The 19,502-nt window shown below is 46.4% G+C and overlaps 1 pseudogene; it reads left to right on the top strand.

Annotated features, from left to right (window-relative positions):
- Positions 1 to 19,502, top strand: part of LOC138249627 (zinc finger protein 208-like) — a 161,937-nt pseudogene that overhangs the window by 136,267 nt on the left and 6,168 nt on the right.

Here is a 19,502-nt window from a genome sequence, read left to right as displayed (position 1 = left end):
ACCATAGGTATACAAAACATGAATAGTGAAGCAGACATCTGAATGTTCAAACAAAGAAGCGTTTGACTACTTGTAATGCGGAACATTAATCTAGAACGTGGAAAGAGCTTTGCTTGTTTATCAGTTGTCAAGATCCATCAGCGTATACACACAGAGGAAAACTTATGCACTTGCAGTGAATGTGGAAAGAGGTTTAGTAGCTCTGCACATCTAAAGAGCCACTATTTGACACACACGGGGGAAAAACCATACACATGCAGTGAATGTGGAAAGAGCTTTAGTAGCTCTGCACTCCTAAAGATACACTATTTGACACACACAGGGGAAAAACCATACACATGCAGTGAATGTGGAAAGAGCTTTAAAGGCTGTACGAATCTAAAGATACACTATTCGACACACACTGGGGAAAAACCATACACATGCAGTGAATGTGGAAAGAGCTTTTCTCGCGCCTCAAATCTAAAGATACACTATCTGACACACACAGGGGAAAAACCATACACATGCAGTGAATGTGGAAAGAGCTTTAGTAGCTCTGCACTCCTAAAGATACACTATTTGACACACACGGGGGAAAAACCATACACATGCAGTGAATGTGGAAAGAGCTTTTGTCTCTCTACAAATCTAACAACACTATCTGACACACACTGGGGAAAAACAATACACATGCAGTGAATGTAGAAAGAGCTTTTCTCGCTCCTCAAATCTAAAGATACACTATCTGACACACACAGGGGAAAAACCATACACATGCAGTGAATGTGGAAAGAGCTTTGCTGATGCATCATTCCTAACCACCCATCTGCGATGGCACACAGGAGAGAAAACATACACATGCAGTGAATGTGGAAAGGGCTTTAGTATACCTACACATCTGAAGCGCCACCAGCGAACACACACAGGGGAAAACCCATACACATGCAGTGAATGTGGAAAGAGCTTTTGTCGCTCCACAAATCTAAAGAGACACTATCTGACACACACTGGGGAAAACCCATACACATGCAGTGAATGTGGAATGGGTTTTGCTCATTCAGCAAGTGTAAAGCTCCACTAGTGCAAGCACACAAGAAAAGCCATACACATGGAGTGAATGTGAAAGTTTTGTCACTCTAGCATCAATCTGATCTGATCAGACGCTGAAACCAGTAGAGCCCCTGAAACTAAACACGAGTAAACCAGATCACTACCAATCCAAACTGCCCTACAAGCAAAAATGTGTGATGAAAGAAGAAAACACAGATGTGGGGGTTACCACACTTCAATGGCAAGCTGGAAACCGCTGGTAATAATGCTATTCTACTAGACCTAAAAGCTGGCCTGTCCATCATAGATGAGAAGAACGACTCATTGTCTTTGCGCGTAGACCAACTAAAGGAGAGAATGGCAGACAGAATTTATATGGTGAAATGAGGGATAACTGACTGTGAGGACAAAGTCCATAAAATCACATTTTACAATACACTTTAAGAAATATAAAAAGACAGTAATATAACATCCTCTACCTAAACAGATTAAAATACAGAGGTAAAAGTGCAGTATGAGTAAGTTTAAAAATATAGTCAGATGTTACAAGGAAGGCTCGAAAAGGGACAGAAGTCTAGTTCATACTTTGGCATTGGACATTCCAGAATTATATGTAGAATACTGCATTTTTGGTTATGTCTTCAGGCTTGATTCAGCTTTAATGTAGTGCATTACAAGTTGCCCCCCAAACACTTTGCTCTGATATGCCAAATTGCATCTAAAATTTTTGCCAGTGAACATGCCACAGTCTCATGGGGGTTTGTTCTGCAAATCCTAAGAGCCGATTACTGAAGCCCATGGATCTGCAGAGTGGTGTAATCTATTGAGCCCTCTGCTTAGATTAAGCGGTAGAATGGAATAAAACATGGGCAGTACATTCAACAGTTCCACAACCCATTGGACATGAATCTAAGTGACTGTCCTGGTGGGACCATCTGAAAGTAAGAGCGCATAGTGGTAGCGATCCTTACCTGAATCTAATGTAAAGTGCGCATGCTCGAGGAGATAAAATCAAATCCATGTATTTTTCAAATTCATAATGACATTTGACTGATATAAAGCTCTCTTTAACTCGGCTAACTTTTCTACTTGTAGGTTTAGCCAATATGCATCCTTAACCACATGCACAGCGTTTTTTGGGAGATAAAAAGGGTCTGACCAGAAGCCAAAAGGTGTGATGAAACAAGAAAAGACAGATATGGGGGTTACCACACCTCGATGGCAAGCTAGACACCACTGGTAATAATGCTATTCTACTAGACCTAAAAGCTGGCCTGTCCATCATAGATGAGAAGAACGACTCATTGTCTTTGCGCGTAGACCAACTAAAGGAGAGAATGGCAGAGAGAATTTATATGGTGAAATGAGGGGTAACTGACTGTGAGGACAAAGTCTAAGTACATGACATTCAACTAACCAATTGTAGTCGAGAACTGCCTGAAATCAAAACTAAAAATGAAACTTTGGAAGCCCACTGAAGAAAAAACAATGTACAGGCACTGGGCATCACCAAAACCATGAATATGGGCAAAATAGAAAGTTTTGTGACAATGATACTGGCTGAATTATTCAAGAAATCTGCTTTTTTAGAGGTCTTTACTGTGGAACATACGCATCCGGTGCTTATGCAGTGCCCACCTTTAGCCGTTCCACCATGTGCCATTATTGTGTGCCTCTTAAACTATAGTGAATGGGACACTGCACTTTGCATGGCCCAAGAAAAGAAGGCTCCTATACCAGAACTACCCAGAGTTGTTTTTTACTGGCTTCACTCTTTCTGCAGCTCCTATCATGTAAGATTTCAACTGTGTGCCTCATCACATGTGGTAGAGGCAGTGGGATAGTTTTGATATTTTGTTGAGTTGAAATAATTTGTTAGTTGTTTCTTGTCCACCTAGAAAGACTTGATGTGGGTGGGCGGAGGGATGAATTGGGCATTTTAAAGTTTTATTCACTAAACTGAACATGCCATAACAGATTGCGAGGCATCCCACTGGACCGGCATCAGATTACAACACTCGTACATGGTATCCATACTCACCCGCCAATTATAGTGCAGTGTCGAAAACAGTCCCTTATAACTTGTATAAACCTCCTCTCGTGGAATGTAAAGTGGCTTATCTGAGAGAGGCTTCTAACTGAAGATTCCTTTCATTAGAAAAGTCCCCAGGCATTAAACTGGATCTGCAACTTTTCGAGCAATTCCTCTGCACACCGGTAGGTCGTGTTGGTTTTTGCTCCACGTCGGCTGGAAGTGAACTGCGCAGTGCCTGTATAGGTGCCACCTCAGCACGTTGACCACTGTTCTTTTTTTTTTTTTCCACGTCAGTTAGTTCAGATCCTAAGTGAAATACCGCAGTCCACTTTTGGACAACTGTTTTTCAGCTTTTTGTCAACCTTTGTTTTCACTCTTTGTCTCCCACTGTGTATGTGCCTGTATGCCCCCCCCCCCCAAAAAAAAACTGGTGTTTAAGTCCTGTGGTACGTCTGCGACAGATCCCCCACCTGGTTTGCCCTTGGTGCTTTGATCAGACCACAACTCCGAGACCTGTGATGACTGCCACCTATGAACCCTAAGGCGCTGAGGGAGCGTTCCTTGTAACTTGAAACTCCTGGTCATTTGACGCCAGTTGCCTCCATGACATTCCCAGTGACAGGGAAGGTCCCAGGACCATTTGTAGAGCCGATCCAAGCGCTCATCATCGTTCTGTAAGTTGTCAGCTACTTCCCACAAGAAGTCCAAAAAGTCGGGGATTCGATTGCAGGTGTGTTTCCCTTGGTCTGGGATGAAACCTCAGCCACACAGGCTATTGCAATGGCAGAAACGCAGCAAAGTTCACTATTTCGCTGTGGACTGGATACGACGGACTTGCTACTAGATGTATTCTCGGAAGTCCATGTCCTCGCGCATACTGACAACGTCCATTTTCAGAGTGCCTCCTATTTGGACCACTTTGTACTGCAACGACTCCAAGATACCCTGCACTTATGCATGCCTACTTACCCCCTCGCTCAAGAGGACTTTCCCCTACTAACACTCATCATATCCGACACTGTGGAGATTGACTCATCTCTAGGCTGTATTGCACCTGCCTGGCTGATACTGAACCACTGTGTTCTCCCTCATCTCCACTACGACGGATGCCACGGTCACGCCTGACCTCTTGATAGCACTGCTAGGATACACACGTGAGATCCCCAAATCCACCCGCAGATTTATCTCTGTGGTACTACTACTTGCTAAATGGGAGCTTGCTTTACAGTGGGGCAGCGGACGTACCCCACAGACTCTGTGTGAGTGTAGTGCTTCTGTTCTTATCTCGTTTTCAGCACTTACATAACATATCAAGAATGCACTTCTGAGTTCAAAGAAGACTTTTATCGTTGTTAATTCTTCCCCAACCGCAATTTCATAACTGACGGATTAGTAGATTTCAAGCACACGTTCAATGAAAACAAAATATATCAGTTTGCAATATACACAGCAGGTTATATTTATAAGATATTGAATGCAAAGCAAAACAAAACAAATACTTCACCGTGTGAGAAACTATTTATAACTTCATCTTTCTAGGGTCTGCAAGCTGATGACTCCTTGTCAGCTGCGAGAAAGAGATTTATCTACCCACACGGGATGCTGGCAACTGGCGCCAAGTTCCAGCACGAAGTCAGGCAGATTCGAATCTGATTCTCTGAAGCCTGTGAGCCACCCTTAGAACAGCGTTCCCCCTCCTCTCAGACCCGGGAAAACTACGCAAGCCTTTGGAGATTGGCCAGATCTCCTAGACTGCTCCTCTTCCCAAGCTCGAGCAGGATGGTAAACACCACCTGTACTCTCTCTTATCAGGTCTAGTCTAGTGTGAGAAGAAAACAGCTTGTGCAAAAACACAGCTTGGAAAAATACAGCTTGGATTCTCAACTGCAATGTCTAACTCCACGTTAAAGGCGATAGGCAGCTAACCTAAATATCAAATGCAATGTCTAATGTCATATCAAAGCCAATAGGCAGCTGAGCTGAATACAAAATGCAATGTATAATATCATGTCAAAGCCAATAGGCAGCTGAGCTGAATACAAAATGCAATGTCTAATATCATGTCAAAGCCAATAGGCAGCTGAGCTGGATACAAAATGCAATGTATAATATCATGTCAAAGCCAATAGGCAGAATACAGAATGTAATGGCTAATGCAATGTCAAAGCCCATAGGCGGCTAAACTGAATACATCATGTCAAAGCCAATAGGCAGAATATCTAATAGCATGTCAAAGCCAATAGGCAGAATACAGAATGTAATGGCTAATGCAATGTCAAAGCCAATAGGCGGCTCAACTGAACAAAACATACAATGTGCTACTGGTGAACATTGAGCAACTAATATGCGCAGTGGTGAAACACAAAGTCATTGGTCAAACAAAATTAATCAATGGCAGGACATTCCGCCCTTTGACCAATGAATTTTTGTTTCACATATCTCTTGTTTCAAACTAAAAACAAAAAAAACAAAAAACATTAGCACAAAAAAACATTATCAGCAAGTCAGATTTGAATGATCAAAACAATCCCTGTAAAGCAATGGAAGTGGATTAACATATAGATCTCATAACCTTTCACATCAGATACATCTACACAGAAAAGACTGAACAATTTTTATACTCTGCATGAGATTATAGTGTCTCTAATTCAACCGTGTTAGCAATTTGATGTGGCATGAGTTCTACTCATGTAAAGGTGCACGGTCCACCTGAAAGGTTTGCTGGAAGGTAAGCAAAAGTCAGAGTTCCATACGAGGAGGGAAAAAAAAAACACAGCTTAGTTCCAGTGGAAAAATGCAATCAAACAAGTTGAACTTGAACTGAAGGCGCAGTTTGCGCAAAATGGATCCATGGTGCTGGCACTTTACTCAGCCAGGTTCAGGTTGGGGGTTCGGTCCCTTCCCCGACTCCACACGCACACACCGGAAGGGGGACCACACAGCACACTCGGGGACAGTGGCGAAACGTGGTAGGATCTGCAAAAGAAAAAAGTATGACCTTTCTTGCAAATAACATTTGTCATTTAAACTGCACCCTTCCTCTTTCTTTCCCTGTTTTATAATCAGCAGGACGTTTTGGGGGCCCTTTATTATGATTTCTGCAGGTTCTGGAGGGTCACTTGGGGCTTCAACCCACACCTTAGCACAGAGGTTTTTATCTGCTGCGCCACAGCTTCCCTTTTCTTGCACTGTCAGAAGGGCTGGGGCAGACTCCTTCTTTACCAATCCTCCATTCACTGCATTTTTGCCAATTTGGGCCATTCTGTCTCCAATTTGTATGACTGAATCAGATTATTTTCTAGTTATCAGCATCATTTCGATTTTTCCTTGGTAATTTGCAGCAATCACTCTCCCTAAAACCTGATCAATTTGCCATTTCTGTCCTGGTAACTTTCCTCTCCCCAACTGCTCTGTGACTGCTTGCATGACAGATTGCTTTTGTGCATGCTGCACAGTTTTGATCAAATCTGGGGGAATGTGCATCCCTCTCATCTCTGCCCACCTGTAAGTGGCTTTTTCTCTCAGCTGTTCACATTTCTGGGGCACCCACTTAGCCATCCCCACTAAGGCAGAATTCTGGGTGTACATTTCTCTCTCTGAATTTTTCTCATTAACATCTGCAAGGTAATTGAACCAGTTAGGTGCAAGCCATGTGGAAAAACAAACAGCTAAAACATTAGCAATGAACCAAGAATCAGCGTAAAAATGACACATCTCACGTAGCTCTTGCTTTAAAATCTGGCACACATTGTACAACGCTGTTCCTTCTCCTGTGCCATAAAACAACATTTCAGTCAATAAATCATTAGTAAAACAAACATGCTTTTTATCTTCAGTGGACACGAATTCAAATGGTGCACACAATTTCACTAGTGACTCTTTTACCTGTGGTACTCTAGCCCTGTCTTGCAAGTACCAGATCCAGTGTATGATTCTAGCTAGGGGCACTATTTTCTTCCCTTGTTCTTGAATTACATGTACATCAGTATTTGCACTCAATTTCACTGCGCAGAAACCTAAAGTCTGCATTATTTCATTTGCCAAATCACAAGCGCGCAGCTGCATATTATTTTTCCAAGTGACCATATACAAAAGTGTTAGGATTTCACTCAAATGAGGGCTATTCAGTTTCCAAAAATCAAACAAGCTAATGAAACTCAGTGTCTCTTGCTTAGTGCAAACAGTAAACAACCCTAAAATCTTTCTTTTTACTTCATTCTGCAACGGTAACTCGTAAATCACATTCTGAGCTCTCTCGTTCTCGTCCGTGTTATCAGTTAAGGAATGCATTTTGGCTGCCAAAAACCCTGGCTCACAGAAGGCTCAAAGCAGCTGGAAGCTGTCTTAACCCCCTCATTACTGGAATGGGAAAAGAAAGATTCTTCTAAAACAGCATTTTTATAACTTTCAGCATTATCTTGAATTAATGTATTCTGGCTAATTTGCTCACGTAAATTCTCATTTTCATGTTCCAACTGCCTACATTTCTCCTGCATTTCTCTGTAAGCAGATAAAGGTATCCAAACCTTTCTGTCATCATTACTTCCAAAAGGCACATTTTCTAAATATGCTTTATCACAAAAAATAATATTTCTCAAAGCACTATCAGGCAGTTTAGCTACACATGCATTTTCAAACATGGTCTGCCGTGCTTCTGTAATTCTCCAAACAGAAAACAATTCACAGTTTTTCATAGCACCATCGGGCAGTTTAACAACACATGCATTTTCAAACATGGTCTGCCGTGCTTCTGTGATTCTCCAAACAGAAAACAATTTCTGTAATTCTCCAAACAACAAAAACAATTACACTTTTAACCCCTTCGCTGCCAGGCCTTTTCCCCCTCCTGTGCCAGGCCTTTTTTTGCCTATTTGGGGCAGTTCGCGCTTAGGCCCTCATAACTTTTTGTCCACATAAGCTAACCAAGCCAAATTTGCGTCCTTTTTTCCAACATCCTAGGGATTCTAGAGGTACCCAGACTTTGTGGGTTCCCTTGAAGGAGGCCAAGAAATTCGCCAAAATACAGTGAAAATTTCGTTTTTTTTTTAAAAAATGGAAAAAGTGGCTGCAGAAGAAGGCTTGTGGATTTCCCCCTGAAAATGGCATCAACAAAGGGTTTGTAGTGCTAAACTCAGCAGCTTCCTAGCTTTCAGGAACAGGCAGACTTGAATCAGAAAACCCAATTTTTCAACACAATTTTGGCATTTTACTGGGGCATACCCCATTTTTGCAATTTTTTGTGCTTTCAGCCTCCTTCCAGTCAGTGACAGGAATGGGCATGAAACCAATGCTGGATCCCAGAAACCTAACCATTTCTGAAAAGTAGACAACATTCTGAATTCAGCAAGGGGTCATTTGTGTAGATCCTACAAGGGTTTCCTACAGAAAATAACAGCTGAAAAAGAAAAATATTGAAATTGAGGTGAAAAAAACATCAATTTTTCTCTACGTTTTACTCTGTAACTTTTCCCTGCAATGTCAGATTATGGAAAGCAATATACCGTTACGTCTGCTGGACTCCTCTGGTTGCGGGGATATATAGGGCTTGTAGGTTCATCAAGAACCCGAGGAACCCAGAGCCAATAAATGAGCTGCACCCTGCAGTGCGTTTTCATTCTATACCGGGTATACAGCAATTCATTTGCTGAAATATAAAGAGTAAAAAATTGCTATCAAGAAAACCTTTGCATTTCCAAAAAGGGCACAAGATAAGGTGCTGAGGAGCAGTGGTTATTTGCACATCTCTGAATTCCGGGGTGACCATACAAGCATGTGAATTATAGGGAATTTCTCAAATAGATGTCTTTTTTACACACTCTCCTATATTTGGAAGGACAAAATGTAGAGAAAGACAAGGGGCAATAGCACTTGTTTTGCTAATCTATGTTCCCCCAAGTCTCCCGATAAAAATGATACCTCACTTGCGTGGGTAGGCCTAGCGCCCGCGACAGGAAACGCCCCAAAGCGCAACGTGGACACATCCAAAATTTTGGGAGAAAACAGAGGTGTTTTTTGCGAAGTGCCTACCTGTAGATTTTGGCCTGTAGCTCAGCCGGCACCTAGGGAAACCTACCAAACCTGTGCATTTCTGAAAACTAGAGACCTAGGGGAATCCAAGGAGGGGTGACTTGCGGGGCTCGGACCAGGTTCTGTTACCCAGAATCCTTTGCAAACCTCAAAATGTGGCTAAAAAAACACATGTCCCTCACATTTCTGTGGCAGAAAGTTCTGGAATCTGAGAGGAGCTACAAATTTCCTTCCACCCAGCGTTCCCCCAAGTCTCCCGATGAAAATGATACCTCACTTGCGTGGGTAGGCCTAGCGCCGGCGACAGGAAACACCCCAAAGCGCAACGTGGACACATCCTAAATTTTGGAAAAAAACAGAGGTGTTTTTTGCGAAGTGCCTACCTGTAGATTTTGGCCTCTAGCTCAGCCGGCACCTAAAGAAACCTACCAAACCTGTGCATTTCTGAAAACTAGAGACCTAGGGGAATCCAAGGAGGGGTGACTTGCGGGGCTCGGACCAGGTTCTGTTACCCAGAATCCTTTGCAAACCTCAAAATTTGGCTAAAAAAACACATGTCCCTCACATTTCTGTGGCAGAAAGTTCTGGAATCTGAGAGGAGCTACAAATTTCCTTCCACCCAGCGTTCCCCCAAGTCTCCCGATAAAAATGATACCTCACTTGCGTGGGTAGGCCTAGCGCCGGCGACAGGAAACACCCCAAAGCGCAACGTGGACACATCCTAAATTTTGGAAAAAAACAGAGGTGTTTTTTGCGAAGTGCCTACCTGTAGATTTTGGCCTCTAGCACAGCCGGCACCTAGGGAAACCTACCAAACCTGTGCATTTCTGAAAATTAGAGACCTAGGGGAATCCAAGGAGGGGTGACTTGCGGGGCTCGGACCAGGTTCTGTTACCCAGAATCCTTTGCAAACCTCAAAATTTGGCTAAAAAAACACATGTCCCTCACATTTCTGTGGCAGAAAGTTCTGGAATCTGAGAGGAGCTACAAATTTCCTTCCACCCAGCGTTCCCCCAAGTCTCCCGATAAAAATGATACCTCACTTGCGTGGGTAGGCCTAGCGCCGGCGACAGGAAACACCCCAAAGCGCAACGTGGACACATCCTAAATTTTGGAAAAAAACAGAGGTGTTTTTTGCGAAGTGCCTACCTGTAGATTTTGGCCTCTAGCACAGCCGGCACCTAGGGAAACCTACCAAACCTGTGCATTTCTGAAAATTAGAGACCTAGGGGAATCCAAGGAGGGGTGACTTGCGGGGCTCGGACCAGGTTCTGTTACCCAGAATCCTTTGCAAACCTCAAAATTTGGCTAAAAAAACACATGTCCCTCACATTTCTGTGGCAGAAAGTTCTGGAATCTGAGAGGAGCTACAAATTTCCTTCCACCCAGCGTTCCCCCAAGTCTCCCGATAAAAATTATACCTCACTTGCGTGGGTAGGCCTAGCGCCGGCGACAGGAAACACCCCAAAGCGCAACGTGGACACATCCTAAATTTTGGAAAAAAACAGAGCTATTTTTTGCGAAGTGCCTACCTGTAGATTTTGGCCTCTAGCTCAGCCGGCACCTAGGGAAACCTACCAAACCTGTGCATTTCTGAAAACTAGAGACCTAGGGGAATCCAAGGAGGGGTGACTTGCGGGGCTCGGACCAGGTTCTGTTACCCAGAATCCTTTGCAAACCTCAAAATTTGGCTAAAAAAACACATGTCCCTCACATTTCTGTGGCAGAAAGTTCTGGAATCTGAGAGGAGCTACAAATTTCCTTCCACCCAGCGTTCCCCTAAGTCTCCCGATAAAAATGATACCTCACTTGCGTGGGTAGGCCTAGCGCCGGCGACAGGAAACACCCCAAAGCGCAACGTGGACACATCATAAATTTTGGAAAAAAACAGAGGTGTTTTTTGCGAAGTGCCTACCTGTAGATTTTGGCCTGTAGCTCAGCCGGCACCTAGGGAAACCTACCAAACCTGTGCATTTCTGAAACATAGAGACCTAGGGGAATCCAAGGAGGGGTGACTTGCGGGGCTCGGACCAGGTTCTGTTACCCAGAATCCTTTGCAAACCTCAAAATTTAGCTAAAAAAACACATGTCCCTCACATTTCTGTGGCAGAAAGTTCTGGAATCTGAGAGGAGCTACAAATTTCCTTCCACCCAGCGTTCCCCCAAGTCTCCCGATAAAAATGATACCTCACTTGCGTGGGTAGGCCTAGCGCCGGCGACAGGAAACACCCCAAAGCGCAACGTGGACACATCCTAAATTTTTGAAAAAAACAGAGGTGTTTTTTGCGAAGTGCCTACCTGTAGATTTTGGCCTCTAGCTCAGCCGGCACCTAGGGAAACCTACCAAACCTGTGCATTTCTGAAAACTAGAGACCTAGGGGAATCCAAGGAGGGGTGACTTGCGGGGCTCTGACCAGGTTCTATTACCCAGAATCCTTTGCAAACCTCAAAATTTGGCTAAAAAAACACATGTCCCTCACATTTCTGTGGCAGAAAGTTCTGGAATCTGAGAGGAGCTACGAATTTCCTTCCACCCAGCGTTCCCCCAAGTCTCCCGATAAAAATGATACCTCACTTGCGTGGGTAGGCCTAGCGCCGGCGACAGGAAACACCCCAAAGCGCAACGTGGACACATCCTAAATTTTGGAAAAAAACAGAGGTGTTTTTTGCGAAGTGCCTACCTGTAGATTTTGGCCTCTAGCTCAGCCGGCACCTAGGGAAACCTACCAAACCTGTGCATTTCTGAAAACTAGAGACCTAGGGGAATCCAAGGAGGGGTGACTTGCGGGGCTCGGACCAGGTTCTGTTACCCAGAATCCTTTGCAAACCTCAAAATTTGGCTAAAAAAACACATGTCCCTCACATTTCTGTGGCAGAAAGTTCTGGAATCTGAGAGGAGCTACAAATTTCCTTCCACCCAGCGTTCCCCCAAGTCTCCCGATAAAAATGATACCTCACTTGCGTGGGTAGGCCTAGCGCCGGCGACAGGAAACACCCCAAAGCGCAACGTGGACACATCCTAAATTTTGGAAAAAAACAGAGGTGTTTTTTGCGAAGTGCCTACCTGTAGATTTTGGCCTCTAGCTCAGCCGGCACCTAGGGAAACCTACCAAACCTGTGCATTTCTGAAAACTAGAGACCTAGGGGAATCCAACGAGGGGTGACTTGCGGGGCTCGGACCAGGTTTTGTTACCCAGAATCCTTTGCAAACCTCAAAATTTGGCTAAAAAAACACGTCCCTCACATTTCTGTGGCAGAAAGTTCTGGAATCTGAGAGGAGCTACAAATTTCCTTCCAGCCAGCGTTCCCCCAAGTCTCCCGATAAAAATGATACCTCACTTGCGTGGGTAGGCCTAGCGCCGGCGACAGGAAACACCCCAAAGCGCAACGTGGACACATCCTAAATTTTGGAAAAAAACAGAGGTGTTTTTTGCGAAGTGCCTACCTGTAGATTTTGGCCTGTAGCTCAGCCGGCACCTAGGGAAACCTACCAAACCTGTGCATTTCTGAAAACTAGAGACCTAGGGGAATCCAAGGAGGGGTGACTTGCGGGGCTCTGACCAGGTTCTGTTACCCAGAATCCTTTGCAAACCTCAAAATTTGGCTAAAAAAACACATGTCCCTCACATTTCTGTGGCAGAAAGTTCTGGAATCTGAGAGGAGCTACAACTTTCCTTCCACCCACCGTTCCCCCAAGTCTCCCGATGAAAATGATACCTCACTTGCGTGGGTAGGCCTAGCGCCGGCGACAGGAAACACCCCAAAGCGCAACGTGGACACATCCTAAATTTTGGAAAAAAACAGAGGTATTTTTTGCGAAGTGCCTACCTGTAGATTTTGGCCTCTAGCTCAGCCGGCACCTAGGGAAACCTACCAAACCTGTGCATTTCTGAAAACTAGAGACCTAGGGGAATCCAAGGAGGGGTGACTTGCGGGGCTCGGACCAGGTTCTGTTACCCAGAATCCTTTGCAAACCTCAAAATTTGGCTAACAAAAACCCATGTCCCTCACATTTCTGTGGCAGAAAGTTCTGGAATCTGAGAGGAGCTACAAATTTTCTTCCACCCAGTGTTCCCCCAAGTCTCCCGATAAAAATGATACCTCACTTGCGTGGGTAGGCCTAGCGCCGGCGACAGGAAACACCCCAAAGCGCAACGTGGACACATCCTAAATTTTGGAAAAAAACAGAGGTGTTTTTTGCGAAGTGCCTACCTGTAGATTTTGGCCTCTAGCTCAGCCGGCACCTAGGGAAACCTACCAAACCTGTGCATTTCTGAAAACTAGAGACCTAGGGGAATCCAAGGAGGGGTGACTTGCGGGGCTCTGACCAGGTTCTATTACCCAGAATCCTTTGCAAACCTCAAAATTTGGCTAAAAAAACACATGTCCCTCACATTTCTGTGGCAGAAAGTTCTGGAATCTGAGAGGAGCTACGAATTTCCTTCCACCCAGCGTTCCCCCAAGTCTCCCGATAAAAATGATACCTCACTTGCGTGGGTAGGCCTAGCGCCGGCGACAGGAAACACCCCAAAGCGCAACGTGGACACATCCTAAATTTTGGAAAAAAACAGAGGTGTTTTTTGCGAAGTGCCTACCTGTAGATTTTGGCCTCTAGCTCAGCCGGCACCTAGGGAAACCTACCAAACCTGTGCATTTCTGAAAACTAGAGACCTAGGGGAATCCAAGGAGGGGTGACTTGCGGGGCTCGGACCAGGTTCTGTTACCCAGAATCCTTTGCAAACCTCAAAATTTGGCTAAAAAAACACATGTCCCTCACATTTCTGTGGCAGAAAGTTCTGGAATCTGAGAGGAGCTACAAATTTCCTTCCACCCAGCGTTCCCCCAAGTCTCCCGATAAAAATGATACCTCACTTGCGTGGGTAGGCCTAGCGCCGGCGACAGGAAACACCCCAAAGCGCAACGTGGACACATCCTAAATTTTGGAAAAAAACAGAGGTGTTTTTTGCGAAGTGCCTACCTGTAGATTTTGGCCTCTAGCTCAGCCGGCACCTAGGGAAACCTACCAAACCTGTGCATTTCTGAAAACTAGAGACCTAGGGGAATCCAACGAGGGGTGACTTGCGGGGCTCGGACCAGGTTTTGTTACCCAGAATCCTTTGCAAACCTCAAAATTTGGCTAAAAAAACACGTCCCTCACATTTCTGTGGCAGAAAGTTCTGGAATCTGAGAGGAGCTACAAATTTCCTTCCAGCCAGCGTTCCCCCAAGTCTCCCGATAAAAATGATACCTCACTTGCGTGGGTAGGCCTAGCGCCGGCGACAGGAAACACCCCAAAGCGCAACGTGGAGACATCCTAAATTTTGGAAAAAAACAGAGGTGTTTTTTGCGAAGTGCCTACCTGTAGATTTTGGCCTGTAGCTCAGCCGGCACCTAGGGAAACCTACCAAACCTGTGCATTTCTGAAAACTAGAGACCTAGGGGAATCCAAGGAGGGGTGACTTGCGGGGCTCTGACCAGGTTCTGTTACCCAGAATCCTTTGCAAACCTCAAAATTTGGCTAAAAAAACACATGTCCCTCACATTTCTGTGGCAGAAAGTTCTGGAATCTGAGAGGAGCTACAAATTTCCTTCCACCCACCGTTCCCCCAAGTCTCCCGATGAAAATGATACCTCACTTGCGTGGGTAGGCCTAGCGCCGGCGACAGGAAACACCCCAAAGCGCAACGTGGACACATCCTAAATTTTGGAAAAAAACAGAGGTATTTTTTGCGAAGTGCCTACCTGTAGATTTTGGCCTCTAGCTCAGCCGGCACCTAGGGAAACCTACCAAACCTGTGCATTTCTGAAAACTAGAGACCTAGGGGAATCCAAGGAGGGGTGACTTGCGGGGCTCGGACCAGGTTCTGTTACCCAGAATCCTTTGCAAACCTCAAAATTTGGCTAACAAAAACCCATGTCCCTCACATTTCTGTGGCAGAAAGTTCTGGAATCTGAGAGGAGCTACAAATTTTCTTCCACCCAGTGTTCCCCCAAGTCTCCCGATAAAAATGATACCTCACTTGCGTGGGTAGGCCTAGCGCCGGCGACAGGAAACACCCCAAAGCGCAACGTGGACACATCCTAAATTTTGGAAAAAAACAGAGGTGTTTTTTGCGAAGTGCCTACCTGTAGATTTTGGCCTCTAGCTCAGCCGGCACCTAGGGAAACCTACCAAACCTGTGCATTTCTGAAAACTAGAGACCTAGGGGAATCCAAGGAGGGGTGACTTGCGGGGCTCGGACCAGGTTCTGTTACCCAGAATCCTTTGCAAACCTCAAAATTTGGCTAAAAATACACGTTACTCACATTTCTGTGGCAGAAAGTTCTGGAATCTGAGAGGAGCCACAAATTTCCTTCTACCCAGCGTTCCCCCAAGTCTCCCGATAAAAATGATACCTCACTTGTGTGGGTAGGACTAGCGCCCACGAAAGGAAAGGGCCCAAAACACAACGTGGACACATCACATTTTTTTATAAAAAGCAGTGCCTACCTGTGGATTTTGGCCTGTAGCTCAGCCGACACCTGAGGAAACTTAGCAAACCAGTGCATTTTTGAAAACTAGAAACCCAGGGGAATCCAAGATGGGGTGACTTGCGGGGCTCTGACCAGGTTATGTTACCCAGAATCCTTTGCAAACATCAAAATTTGGCCCAAAAAACACTTTTTCCTCTCATTTCGGTGACAGAAAGTTGTGGAATCTGAGAGGAGCCACAAATTTCCTTCCACCCAGCGTTCCCCTAAGTCTCTCGATAAAAATGGTACCTCACTTCTGTGGGTAGGCCTAGCGCCCACAAAAGGAAATGGCCCAAAACACAACGTGGACACAACATATTTTTTCACAGAAAACAGAGGTGTTTTTTGCAAGGTGCCTACCTGTGGTGTTTGGCCTGTAGCTCAGCCGGCCCCGGGGGGTGGGCAGAAATGCCCTAAAATAAATTTGCCCCCCCAACCCCCACCCTCCCCGGGAGCGACCCTTGCCTACGGGGTCGCTCCCCCTGCGTGACATTGGCACCAAAAAACAAATGGTCTAAATACAATTTGCCCCCCCAGGGGAGCGACCCTTGCCTGATGGGTCTCTCCCCATCTCTAAAAAAAGAAACAACAAAAAAAAAAAACACAAAAAAAAAATTTGCCCTGGCGCCTAGAGGGTTCTGCCCCCCCCTGGGGGCAGTTCGGCCTAATAATAGGCCGATCTGTCCCACGGGGGGGCAGAAATGGCCTAAAATAAATTTGCCCCCCCAACCCCCACCCCCCCCCCCCCGGAGCGACCCTTGCCTACGGGGTCGCTCCCCCTGCGTGACATTGGCGCCAAAAAACAAATCCCCAGTGCCTAGTGGTTTCTGCCCCCTTGGGGGCAGATTGACCTAAAATTGGCCAATCTGCCCCCAGGGGGGCAGAAATGGTCTAAATACAATTTGCCCCCCCAGGGGAGCGACCCTTGCCTGATGGGTCGCTCTCCATCTCTAAAAAAAGAAACAACACAAAAAAAAAACACAAAAAAAAAAATTGCCCTGGCGCCTAGAGGGTTCTGCCCCCCCTGGGGGCAGTTCGGCCTAATAATAGGCCGATCTGTCCCCGGGGGGGGCACAAATGGCCTAAAATAAATTTGCCCCCCCACCCCCACCCCCCGGAGCGACCCTTGCCTACGGGGTCGCTCCCCCTGCGTGACATTGGCGCCAAAAAACAAATCCCCGGTGCCTAGTGGTTTCTGCCCCCTTGGGGGCAGATTGACCTAAAATTGGCCAATCTGCCCCCAGGGGGGCAGAAATGGTCTAAATACAATGTGCCCCCCCCCAGGGGAGCGACCCTTGCCTGATGGGTCGCTCCCCATCTCTAAAAAAAGAAACAACAACAAAAAAAAAACACAAAAAAAAAATTGCCCTGGCGCCTAGAGGGTTCTGCCCCCCTGGGGGCAGTTCGGCCTAATAATAGGCCGATCTGTCCCACGGGGGGGGCAGAAATGGCCTAAAATAAATTTGCCCCCCCAACCCCCACCCCCCCACCCCGGGAGCGACCCTTGCCTACGGGGTCGCTCCCCCTGCGTGACATTGGCGCCAAAAAACAAATCCCCGGTGCCTAGTGGTTTCTACCCCCTTGGGGGCAGATTGACCTAAAATTGGCCAATCTGCCCCCAGGGGGGCAGAAATGGTCTAAATACAATTTGCCCCCCCAGGGGAGCGACCCTTGCCTGATGGGTCGCTCCGCATCTCTAAAAAAAGAAACAACAAAAAAAAAAAACACAAAAAAAAAATTGCCCTGGCGCCTAGAGGGTTCTGCCCCCCCTGGGGGCAGTTCGGCCTAATAATAGGCCGATCTGTCCCACGGGGGGGGCAGAAATGGCCTAAAATAAATTTGCCCCCAACCCCCACCCCCCCCGGGAGCGACCCTTGCCTACGGGGTCGCTCCCCCTGCGTGACATTGGCGCCAAAAAACAAATCCCCGGTGCCTAGTGGTTTCTGCCCCCTTGGGGGCAGATTGACCTAAAATTGGCCAATCTGCCCCCAGGGGGGCAGAAATGGTCTAAATACAATTTGCCCCCCCAGGGGAGCGACCCTTGCCTGATGGGTCGCTCTCCATCTCTAAAAAAAGAAACAACAAAAAAAACAAAAACACAAAAAAAAAAATTGCCCTGGTACCTAGAGGGTTCTGCCCCCCCCGGGGGCAGTTCGGCCTAATAATAGGCCGATCTGTCCCCCGGGGGGGGCAGAAATAGCCTAAAATAAATTTGCCCCCCCCAACCCCCACCCCCCCCGGGAGCGACCCTTGCCTACGGGGTCGCTCCCCCTGCGTGACATTGGCGCCAAAAAACAAATCCCCGGTGCCTAGTGGTTTCTGCCCCTTTGGGGGCAGATTGACCTAAAATTGGCCAATCTGCCCCCAGGGGGGCAGAAATGGTCTAAATACAATTTGCCCCCCAGGGGAGCGACCCTTGCCTGATGGGTCGCTCCCCATCTCTAAAAAAAGAAACAACAAAAAAAAAACCACAAAAAAAAAAATTGCCCTGGCACCTAGAGGTTTCTTCCCCCCCTGGGGCCAGATCGGCCTAATAATAGGCCGATCTGCCCCCGGGGGGGCAGAAATGGCCTAAAATAAATTGCCCTCCCCCCCAGGGAGCGACCCTTGCCTAAGGGGTCGCTCCCTTTGCGTGAAATTCACGCAAAGAAAAAACTCCCTGGTGTCTAGTGGTTTCTACCCCCCTTGGGGGCAGATTGGCCTCATCAAAATAGGCCAATCTGCCCCCAAGGGGGGCAGAAATGGCCAAAATATAATTTTCCCCCAAGGGGAGCGACCCTTGCCTAAGGGGTCGCTCCCCACCAAAAAAAAAAATATATAACACAAAAAAAAAAACAAAAAAAAAAGGTCCCTGGTGCCTAGAGGTTTCTGCCCCCCCTGGGGGCAGATCGGCCTAATAGTAGGCCGATCTGCCCCTGGGGGGGCAGAAAAGGCCTTCCCGAAAATATGCCCCCCCTGGGAGCGACCCTTGCCCAAGGGGTCGCTCCCTTTTGTCAATAACAATAAAAAAAATAAAAATCCCTGGTGTCTAGTGGTTTCTACCCCCCTTGGGGGCAGATTGGCCTCATCAAAATAGGCCAATCTGCCCCCAAGGGGGGCAGAAATGGCCAAAATATAATTTTCCCCCAAGGGGAGCGACCCTTGCCTAAGGGGTCGCTCCCCACCAAAAAAAAAAAAAAATGCAACAAAAAATAAAAAAATGGTCCCTGGTGCCTAGAGGTTTCTGCCCCCCCCGGGGATGGAAGGTCTTCCCCTTCCATCCCCGACTTGGGGGGGGAGGGGGGTGCTAGTGCGCCCCCAAGTTCCCCTGTGCCTAGGACGAGATGATCTCGTCCAAGGCACATGGGAACTGTAGCCTTGGACGAGATCATCTCGTCCAAGGCACAGAAGGGGTTAAAGTGTGCACATAGAAATCTACTAACTCGTCAAACCCCTTAACCGCCTCTTAACCACCCCACTCCTGGTACCAAATGTAGTGCTTCTGTTCTTATCTCGTTTTCAGCACTTACATAACGTATCAAGAATGCACTTCTGAGTTCAAAGAAGACTTTTATTGTTGTTAATTCTTCCCCAACCGCAATTTCATAACTGACGGATTAGTAGATTTCAAGCACACGTTCAATGAAAACAAAATATATCAGTTTGCAATATACACAGCAGGTTATATTTATAAGATATTGAATGCAAAGCAAAACAAATACTTCACTGTGTGAGAAACTATTTACAACTTCATCTTTCTAGGGTCTGCAAGCTGATGACTCCTTGTCAGCTGCGAGAAAGAGATTTATCTACCCACACGGGATGCTGGCAACTGGCGCCAAGTTCCAGCACGAAGTCAGGCAGATTCGAATCTGATTCTCTGAAGCCTGTGAGCCACCCTTAGAACAGCGTTCCC

Source organism: Pleurodeles waltl, chromosome 8 (genome assembly GCF_031143425.1).
Source record: "Pleurodeles waltl isolate 20211129_DDA chromosome 8, aPleWal1.hap1.20221129, whole genome shotgun sequence".
In the NCBI taxonomy this organism is placed as follows: Eukaryota; Metazoa; Chordata; class Amphibia; order Caudata; family Salamandridae; genus Pleurodeles; species Pleurodeles waltl.
This window is presented reverse-complemented; position numbering and strand designations above follow the sequence as displayed.